Source organism: Pecten maximus, chromosome 13 (assembly GCF_902652985.1).
Source record: "Pecten maximus chromosome 13, xPecMax1.1, whole genome shotgun sequence".
In the NCBI taxonomy this organism is placed as follows: Eukaryota; Metazoa; Mollusca; class Bivalvia; order Pectinida; family Pectinidae; genus Pecten; species Pecten maximus.
The window spans coordinates 14132651-14143499 of NC_047027.1; positions in this window are offsets into that span (position 1 = coordinate 14132651).

Consider the following 10849-nt stretch of genomic DNA (forward strand, 5'->3'; position numbering starts at 1 on the left):
ATAACAACTTATGTTGGTTAGGGGTGGCCATAACAACTTATGTTGGTTAGGGGTGGTCATAACAACTTATGTTGGTTAGGGGTGGTAATAGACTTACGTTGGTTAGGGGTGGTCATAACAACTTATGTTGGTTAGGGGTGGACCAGATATTAAAAATGTACATGTTCTTTTTTGTAAGATATTACTTAAGGTTAAAAAATCAACAAATAATGTAACAGTTTACTGGGAACTTGGTCGTTTTCCCTTAAAATATACACGCAGATATATAATTATTAAATATTGGTTCAAACTACTCGACACAAAAAACTGTATTTTGAATACTGCATATGATTTTTTTATCAAGAAAAAACACTGTTTTTTTTAATTGAATAGATACGAAATCTGGACCTCATTTTTATCCCGGTTGGTGGACTGACCACATGGTGACAGAGACAACATTTATTAAAATTCTTCAAATGATTAGCTTATCTTTCTAATCAATACATATTGGTCACTCTAGAGTGCTACATTTAACTTACGGCTATATAATCTAACCCATTATTAGTTGGACATTTCAGAAGTTCCTAAATTAATAAAGTAGTAACGAACTTATGAAATTGCAATTAAGTAATAATTAACTTATGTAATAATAATCAACTTATGTAATGATTGCTTAACGACCCTCATTTTGTTACACTATTCTGTATGTAACTTAGATATTGAATCCGGTTTATATAGAAACATACACCTTTTGAATACTTTGTGTAATGAAGCAAAACAAGAAGATGAGTTTTATTTCATTCTTAAGTATACCTTTAACGGTGATCTCAAACGTAAATACATAAAACAACACCAGGTCAGAACACCTGTTTTATTAAATAAATTCAATTATTATGTGTCTGTCCACGTTATATCTTGTTCAACTTACTTTCTAAAGGAAATAGGATATTCTTCCCTGATCCGAGACAAATGTTTGCATATGTAAAAAATACCATTATAATGACACCGCATTCGTATATGATTGAACTCAACTACAACATCTACGTGATACCCATTAAAAAACAAACGACACGAGGTTGACAATGTCCTCCATTTCTGAAGACTACAACTGCTGTTTTGCTGATATTAACAAACAGTTTCCATTAACGAGTGTATATGAGTGGGGGACCTGAGCATGGGTAGCGAACCCTCAGGAGTTTTAACTAATAGCAAAGTATACATTATGAAAAATTAATCAAACATCTAGATTTTAAAGACGGACACTTCTCTCTCAAACAATGCCTTTCGAAATCAATTACAAATGGAGACAGTAATTTCGTTGTTATAAACCGGTATTGTTATAGAAATATTCAGTTTAAAGCGTAATATTTGATACAAGATTTAACATTTTCCTAGATACATTTAATGATAAACAACATTCCACTAGATACCATGTTTTAATAGTTTAGTCCAAAATTATCTCTCAATAAAATCGAAAGCTTAGATTTGGAGCAATCAATATAAGCTTTTTTTATTTTCGCTAGAACTTCCAACTGATGTACATGTGTACAACACAAACAGCCTAAGTGATCCCTAATCCAAGTTTAAATCAAACGTACGCGTCAGTTGTAACGTTATGTAACAGTTTTCCTAAGCAGATGACTAATGCTATGCCTCTGTCTGTAGTTATGCGACCTTCTTGTATACTGAAGTGATAAACCAGTTTAAATATAGCATTGAAAAGTTTGTTAGGATGTTGCAATAGAATATCAACATCATCACAGTGTGTAGCCATTTCAGTAACAATACAATCTTCAATTTTGTTTATATTCAAATTGTTGATTCCATTTTAGATGATGTAGATGATGTAATAGGAATATCTATCTGATCAAAACATAGCTGACAAACGGTGGCGGATTAAGGACATGGGCCCTAGGTTACTAAGTTTGGGCCCTAGGTTACTAAGTTTACTTAGTTAATTACTGTATCAGTATGACGCTGAAACCAGGAGTGGTATTCCAATACCAACTTTCGTTATTGCATAATAAACAAATACGATTACATGTATTACTTTAGTACTTAAAACGTAAAATCTGATAACGGGATATTTTCACCTTCTATAAATAGCTCCCCTTAAGGAGTGTGTGCAGTAAGCATTCGCCTCACCTACATATTCCTATGTTCCTACTCATTCCTCCACCCACAGGTGTTTGTCGCTTTGATGGAAGTGTATTCACTTCAACATTCATTTGGTGAATTTCACAAGTTTTCGGTTAAATTTACAACAGATTATGAATAAATTAAAAATGATTATCAAAACATTCGCGACACACACGTTATACAATCAAATAATAAATAAATGCCAAAGATACATTGGACATTAAGATTTCTGCCACGTTTATTATTTGTTTAGATCGCAACTTATTATCTATCAATTAAATTGCCATAACGTACGTGTGCCTAATCCTCTTTCTTGTTTAAAGACGCAATAAGATGATATATATTACTTAATCTGAATGATTATAAAAAGATAACATATAAATAACAAATAATTAAAAACAAAAAATAACAAAACATTATAACGTGTGAGCAGAGGAAATCACCAAGTCAGACACATAAGCAACATACATTAAATCACTTGTTGGGCTATTTAGAGGGAGAAATATTGTTATAAAATACATTACACCACTTATTGGGCTATTTAGAGGGAGAAATATTGTTATAAAATACATTACACCACTTATTGGGCTATTTAGAGGGAGAAATATTGTTCGAAAATACATTACACCACTTATTGGGCTATTTAGAGGGAGAAATATTGTTATAAAATACGTCATGACCACGTACAAGTAGCTCCAACCGGAAGTCACCCTACGTAAGAGCTGTAGATCGGAATACAACTCCTAATTTCAGCGTTATGATGTCATGGTAATTAGCGTTATGATGTCATGGTAATTAGTAAGAAGTCCATGACATCTCGTATCACCTTTATATGAATCCAAGTTAAGTTAAGAAGACATGAAAGTTTGGAATTTGTAATCGATCCTTATTAAGTAGAGTGAGCTACTTTTTTTCAAAATTGTTGAAAACTTTGCATCCTAGGCAAACATAAATTACAGGTACACATATATCCCTGGCAAACATAAATTACAGGTACACATATATCTCAAGCAAACCTAAATTACAGGTTCACATATATCTTCCGTAAGCCTATATCAAGGTATCTCCCGTAAACCTATACCCAGGTATCTCACGTAAACCTATACCCAGGTACAAAATGTATCACACGTAAACCTATACACAGGTATCTCACGTAAACCTATACACAGGTATCTCACGTAAACCTATACACAGGTATCTCACGTAAACCTATACCCAGGTATCTCACGTAAACCTATACACAGGTATCTCACGTAAACCTATACACAGGTATCTCACGTAAACCTATACCCAGGTATCTCACGTAAACCTATACACAGGTATCTCACGTAAACCTATACACAGGTATCTCACGTAAACCTATATACATATATATATATATGTCAAGTAGTAATAACGACAGTACAGACAAGTAAATTGTCGAATTTTCGAGGCAATCTGCCCCTTTATCAAGACACAGGTAAATTATAAACGACCACATATAGACATAGAACATGGAACAGAATAAATAAATAAATAAATAATATAACTTAAAGGTTTAACAAAATAACATTGCGGGTTGATTCGATGTGATGGCAGCGCGTGTTATGTCGTGAATGTTTTTGTTATTGTTTTTTTACGCGATATGTACATTTCGTCCCGCAAATCTTGCCCCAAACAGCGGGTAGCAGTTACTATATCGGGTGGCAAATCTCAAATTAAAATTAGTTCGTTGTAACGAAATTGAACAAATATTAAAATCATATAAAAGTAATTGTGTAGAAAGGTATAATTTAGGCATAAGAAACCAAACAAATGGTGGTCGAAAGATCCTATTAGCGTAACGAAAAAGGTACATGTATCAAGACGACTCGTCACAAACCGACAACATGTACTCACACAACTTATTCGGCCAATCAGCTGCTGTTTCATGTGAACCAAGTCCCTAAGGAAAGTGTGTTTGTGGGACCTGTAGGGGTTGGTCTGATTAATAAACATACATATATACGTGTATATATATTTACATTTTAATTGTTGATTCTATATATGAGCATACCAAGTGAACACAACAACCATTTGACCATGAAAACACTATGAAAACTGTATGAAAACATCGTTTCACGTGCTGATTTTCTATACATTACATCAGAAAAATATTAATACGCTTGAAAAATAGTCCCAATTTTATTTCCGTATATTATGTTTTCTTTGTCATCTATTCCCATAAAATCAATCTAATTTAACACGAATTATTGTATGAGATGTTATTTAATGTCATTTGGTTTTGAATAACAAGCAAATTAAAAAATAAATAAATAAACGACTGGAAACTGCGGAGCGGAAGGACACGGTAAACGATGGTGCATTGGCGGGATCACCGGCTGTTCCATTAATTTAGCATCTTTTCGTTTATAGTTATCAAACGGTTTTTTAAATGAATCTGTTGTTTATGTTATTCTAAATCAGCCTTATTTAAATATAGAAATTGAATGGATTTATTTCATTTTCATGGCGGCTATGAATAGCAGTAGCTACATTTATCTACATATCTTCTGAGTTGCGCTGACGAGCAGATAGTTACTGCTATTCATAGCCGCCATGACAATGAAATAAATCCATTCAATTCCGATGTAGTTGCTTAACCAAAAAGAGGCGCCCCACTAGGGAGATATAGACACAATACGTTTCAGTCAGGGTTAGGATCCTACTGTTTACTCCATACCTGGACATAATAGAATGAGGACTTTGAGGACTTTGTGGACCCTTGATTTATCTTAAACGTCTGCTCCTAAATAACGTCTCTATCCTTTACAAAACGTTTGATTGCTCCACTCTTTACACTACCAGTCCCTATTTCAAACAGAAGGAACGCCTTCTTACTCTGATGATGAAAAAGCCGAACCGCGTTATGACACATATTGATAACATCTGTGTTGAGTTTTGTGACCAGATCTACCAACAGGTCATTGGTATAGCCATGATAGCAAACAGCACCTCTCTGTTGACCTACTTGTATTTCTTTAAATACAATGCTGATTATATTCAAGACCTAATCGGAACAACTAACAGGGACCCTGAGAAGTCCTTAAATTTCACTTGTAAATATTTGACGATGTGGTATCAAAAAGCTTTTGAATATTTCTGACTACGCTAGTCTAGGTATTCTCATTGTACACTGACTACGCTAATCTAGGTATTCTCATTGTATGTTTTCAAAGTTCTCAATGAAAATCTGACTTTGTTCTCATTTTGTCCTTGTTGTATCGAGGTTGAGCTAGAATCACGGTTTCGTTATCATGTCAGTGTTCTTTGATCTTTGACGGGCTTTTGTGTTCTTTGTTACAATGTGTTAAGTAGATGACGTCTTTTCCCGCAAAGCGTTTTATGAATGACTTCTACGGATCTTCGTCAAAAAGTCAATACAGTTTATTTTACAAATGGTCAGAAGCAGCGTTATGATATACATGAATTGAAATAAGAAAGCGCAGGCCTAACAAAATAAAATCATGTCTGCTCCCTATAGTAACGATGCCTGGTCAGTATTTCGAAGGCTTATACGTTCGAAAGTCCGATAGTCCGAAGGCCCATAAGTTCGAAAGCCCGATAGTCCGAATGTCAGATAATCCGAAGGTCCATACGTTCAAAAGCCAAATATTCAAAATACCCATACATTCGAAAGCCCGATATTCTGAAGGCAAAAAAGATCGACAGCCAGATATTCCGAAGCCCCATAAGATCGAAAGCCCGATAGTCCGAAGGCCCATAAGATCGAAAGCCCGATATTCCGAAGGCCAATAAGATCGAAAGCCCTATATTCCGAAGGCCAATAAGATCGAAAGCCCGATATTCCGAAGGCCAATATGTCGAAAGCCCTATATTCCGAAGGCCAATATGTCGAAAGCCCGATATTCCGAAGGCCAGTGATATAGAAAGCCCGATATTCCGAAGGCCAATATGATGTAGAAAGACCGATAGTTCGACAACCCAGTATATAAATCAATTAGTAAATGGATAAAGAATGAAAAATTAGAGGCACGTGGACCAGGAACGGTTTACCCTGAAGTTTTAATGAAGGTATATATATGTGCCAACTTTGTTGTTTGTTGATTGTTCATATTACGATTTTTGTTGGTAGCTATAATAATAAATTCCTGATATTATTAACACAGAATACGACAATTAAAAACTTTATAAACTTTTATTTTTACACCATGCTACAATCTTCCTAAATAATATCCTCCAACAAACTCTAGAATAACCTAACATACGATGTTCCATCTAACTCATCATCACCCAAAATATCATCATCCAAATAATCATCTAATATATCATCATCTTATTCATCGTCACCTTAAAAGATCATCATCTAACTCATTATAATCCAACATGCCGTCATCTAACTATTCGTCATCTAAAATATCATCCAACTCATCACAATACAACATACCATCATCTAACTCGTCATCATCTAACATATAATCTAAACCATCACAATAGAAAATATAATACTATTGGGCCGTCGGACTATCAGACCTTTGGAATACTGGGCGGACACCGTACTAACACAGAACCAGTGATTCAGGAAATTACTATCAATTAAGGGTCATTTATGTAGCAGAATAATGTTGAACTTCAAACACGAATAAATATCGAAAGATTTGCACAGAAATAGTCAGGCAATATACCACAATGTTTGTTAGGACTTAAGATACTTACAACCACCAATAACTTGCTGTAGATACTATCAGTTTCGTATATAGAGTTACTTACTTTGCGGTAAGATGTAGCATGGAATAATTATATGTCACGCAAATAACCAAACCTGAAAAATAGCCAAGATGCTATGCTCACAAGTGTCTATAGGACAGGGTAGGAACATTTGTTTGACCGGATTTTAATTTAGGTAGGTATAGGCATTTCAATCAATAAAAATGCTCTTTTATCATTCATTTAAGACATGTAATCATGGTAAGAAGGACCTTTTAAGTCAAACTGTTAAAATGGTGAGTTTAAGTGTATTTTTGATGTTTGAAATACCTCCTTATATGTCATATTTGTAAGATAGACATTCTTTGTAATTCACGACCTCCATTTGTATTTCAAGGTCAAAATAAAAACAGTGTTTATAGATATAATAAAGTCAAACCTGGTCAAACCAATGCTCCTATTTGTGCTTTAGACACTTGTGAGCAAAACGACATGGCTATTTTGTGCAATATATGCGATACAAATGAGCTAATTATGTCCCCCTGAAACATGCATTTTCGTACGTTTTGTTGAAATTTACAAACACGTTAATAAATAACATTTCAACAACAAGTTTCACGGTTTGTAATGATACATACTAAAAGTTCATCAAGTTATTTCTGTTAAATTTTACCATAGTAGGAATTCATAGACTTGTGAAGTATCACTGTTTTGACTGGATTTGCTGTTATGCCCCTTGACAGTATCACACAAACAAGGTCATAAGATATTATCCAGATAACCTTAAAATGATAGTACACGTATATATATGACACAGAAAAGACTTTTAGACGTTTGATTGTCGATATCACAGACGAACTAAAAAACACACCATACCAAATCTGGTAGTGTACATGCCACGCTTACCAAAGGCCGCGTTCCCCAAAATAAAATAAACGGTAGTGAAGATATCGATAATTGTCGTGACAGAAACCTGGATCAATATCGATTGTATAGCGGTTGTGTTTGTTCAGATTATCCTCAAGTGTGTGTCCAGTCGATCACGTGATGGGAGCGAATTGTCGTCGGTCTTAGATGACCGTGTTAACTGTTAAATGACTTTTAACTCAAGTACTGTCAGTAAACAAGTCTGCCTCGGTTGGAAAGGCTGACATTAATATTTTGTCACTGATACGTGATATTCATTAGAATCTGACAAGCTACACACTTGAGATGTCTCGTTTTCTTTTCTTTTCTTATAATTCGTCTCCTCACGTACGTAAAGTGTAATTGATTAAATACACATATGACCGCATTTAAAATAAAACAATGATGATGACATTTTTTTCTGTGTAAAATGTATGTTCATATGCAATAGTGTTATATATACATTGTATTGTATAATTAGAATGAAATTCAGTTTAATATGTAACAGGGAGATTTAGAAATATGCATGTGTTCAGTCATAATATATTATTACATAAATAACACGTTCATCATACTGAACACGTTGGGCCCCATAACGATGTTTAACTATGTACGATAATATAGTATAAATTGTGATACTGGTATCGTGCTTAATATCAAAACAATAATGGAAATGTGTACCTTTTATAAGAGCAATTAACATTATTTGTTCTCCGTGATACAAATGTAAATGTAATACATTGTATTATGAAACAGTACTGTGTAGCGACTAGAATTATTTTGTACAAACGCTACAATAATTGTATTATCAAAGTGTAAGTATGTTTTCTCTACACGTAATGTGAAAAGAGATATAAAAATAAATTTAAATTTTTAAGTTTTTCAATGTCTATATGTATTTTGTTATTTTTAAGCTTGAGGAACATAAAATATATTCAAATTTTGAATGCGCCTTTATTAGTTTATTTTGTTCATGTTTTTGCAAGTATAGCCATCAGACTACTACTTTTATTATGGATGAGCTAATGAATTGAATAGCTTGCTGTGATTTTTTATGTGCTAATAAGTATCCTTGAGCCCGGTGACTGTTCATTTCTGTCGACAATTAAAGATTTGATTTGCGTGTGTGGTGTGGTGTGTACTTTATCCATAGGGTTCTAGCTAAAAGATTAAGTGACATATACTTAAGCCACTACTATCCTATTTTAGAATTGGAAATAGGTCAGACTGACTCAGGACTGTATGATATGTTGGGGATTAACTTGGCGGTATTGTTTTGTTTCCGGTCTATTGCCTTCTGATATTGCCGTGAAAAATAATATGAAAATTAAGGTGATCCACGAGAGAGAATGAGTCATGATAACAACAAATAACAATTTTAGGCTTCCGCTGGAGATTAATGGAATTAATATAATGAAGGCTGACGAGGTCATAACACGAATGTATGTATGTATGTATCTCACGAGTCAGAGAATTTTTTTCGCCAAGTATAACACATGCATTCTTCTTTTGTCGGTATAGCCGTATAATTTTCTTTTTGACCCGGATATGACGCATCAGGTGGCGTTACTGGTCAAGATGAAGTATGTGATTGGTCAATGTAGCGGTAAATGAAAAATGTAATAGCGTTAAAAACGAAACAAAGTTAAGATTGAATGCAAGCTGAATAAGTGGATGAATCTTTTCAAATGTCACATTAATACAATTATATTCCTGATTCAAATGCAGTCTTAATATCACAAAAAATTATTCAAACTGATATAATTTTGTTATCCGTGCTGAAACGCATTAGATCGTTAATTTTGTTCACCATATGCAGCAGTTTACATTATAATACATGTACCAGCATTAAAACTATGCCGTTTATCTTTTTTTTTAAAGATATCTCTTGTTTAAAAATATCTTGATTTATACCATCATTAATTCGATTGTACTTTTTCTGAGAGGAGAAGGTCATAGCAGTGAAAGCAGAACAAATATCTCTTAGAACTGTACGGAATCAGAACAAATATCAATACACCTAAATCATATACAAATATCAATACACCTAAATCATATACAAATCAAATGTCGGTAAACCGAACATAAAAACAAATAAAGCACATTTAACAAAACACACATATAAATCATACGCATACGTCCGCTTATAAAATGCACATGAAAAACATATACGTCCACGAACAAACGTGATACTCCTATTTCTGCTTCAAATCTAATATACTCATTATAGTATGTATGAATAAACAAACCGCGGCATTTCGAAGTCAGGGAAGGGGTATTGGTTATGTAAGGGATGGTCTTAAAAATGTATGCTGGTTAGGGTTGGTCATAAACTTATGTTGGTTAGGGGTGGTCATAAACTTATGTTGGTTAGGGGTGGTCATAACAACTTATGTTGGTTAGGGGTGGTCATAAACTTATGTTGGTTAGGGGTGGTCATAAACTTATGTTGGTTAGGGGTGGTCATAAACCTATGTTGGTTAGGGGTGGTTATAACAACTTATGTTGGTTAGGGGTGGTCATAACAACTTATGTTGGTTAGGGGTGGTCATAACAACTTATGTTGGTTAGGGGTGGTCATTAACTTATGTTGGTTAGGGGTGGTTATAACAACCTATGTTGGTTAGGGGTGGTCATAACAACTTATGTTGGTTAGGGGTGGTTATAACAACTTATGTTGGTTAGGGGTGGTCATAACAACTTATGTTGGTTAGGGGTGGTCATTAACTTATGTTGGTTAGGGGTGGTTATAACAACTTATGTTGGTTAGGGGTGGTCATAACAACTTATGTTGGTTAGGGGTGGTCATAAACTTATGTTGGTTAGGGGTGGTCATCAACTTATGTTGGTTAGGGGTGGTCATAAACCTATGTTGTTTAGGGGTGGTCATAACTTATGTTGGTTAGGGGTGGTCATAAACCTATGTTGGTTAGGGGTGGTCATAACAACTTATGTTGGTTAGGGGTTGTCTGACAACTTATGTTGGTTAGGGGTGGTCATAACAACTTTTGTTGGTTAGGGGTGGTCATAAACTTATGTTGGTTAGGGGTGGTCATTAACTTATGTTGGTTAGGGGTGGTCATAAACCTATGTTGGTTAGGGGTGGTTATAACAACTTATGTTGGTTAGGGGTGGTCAT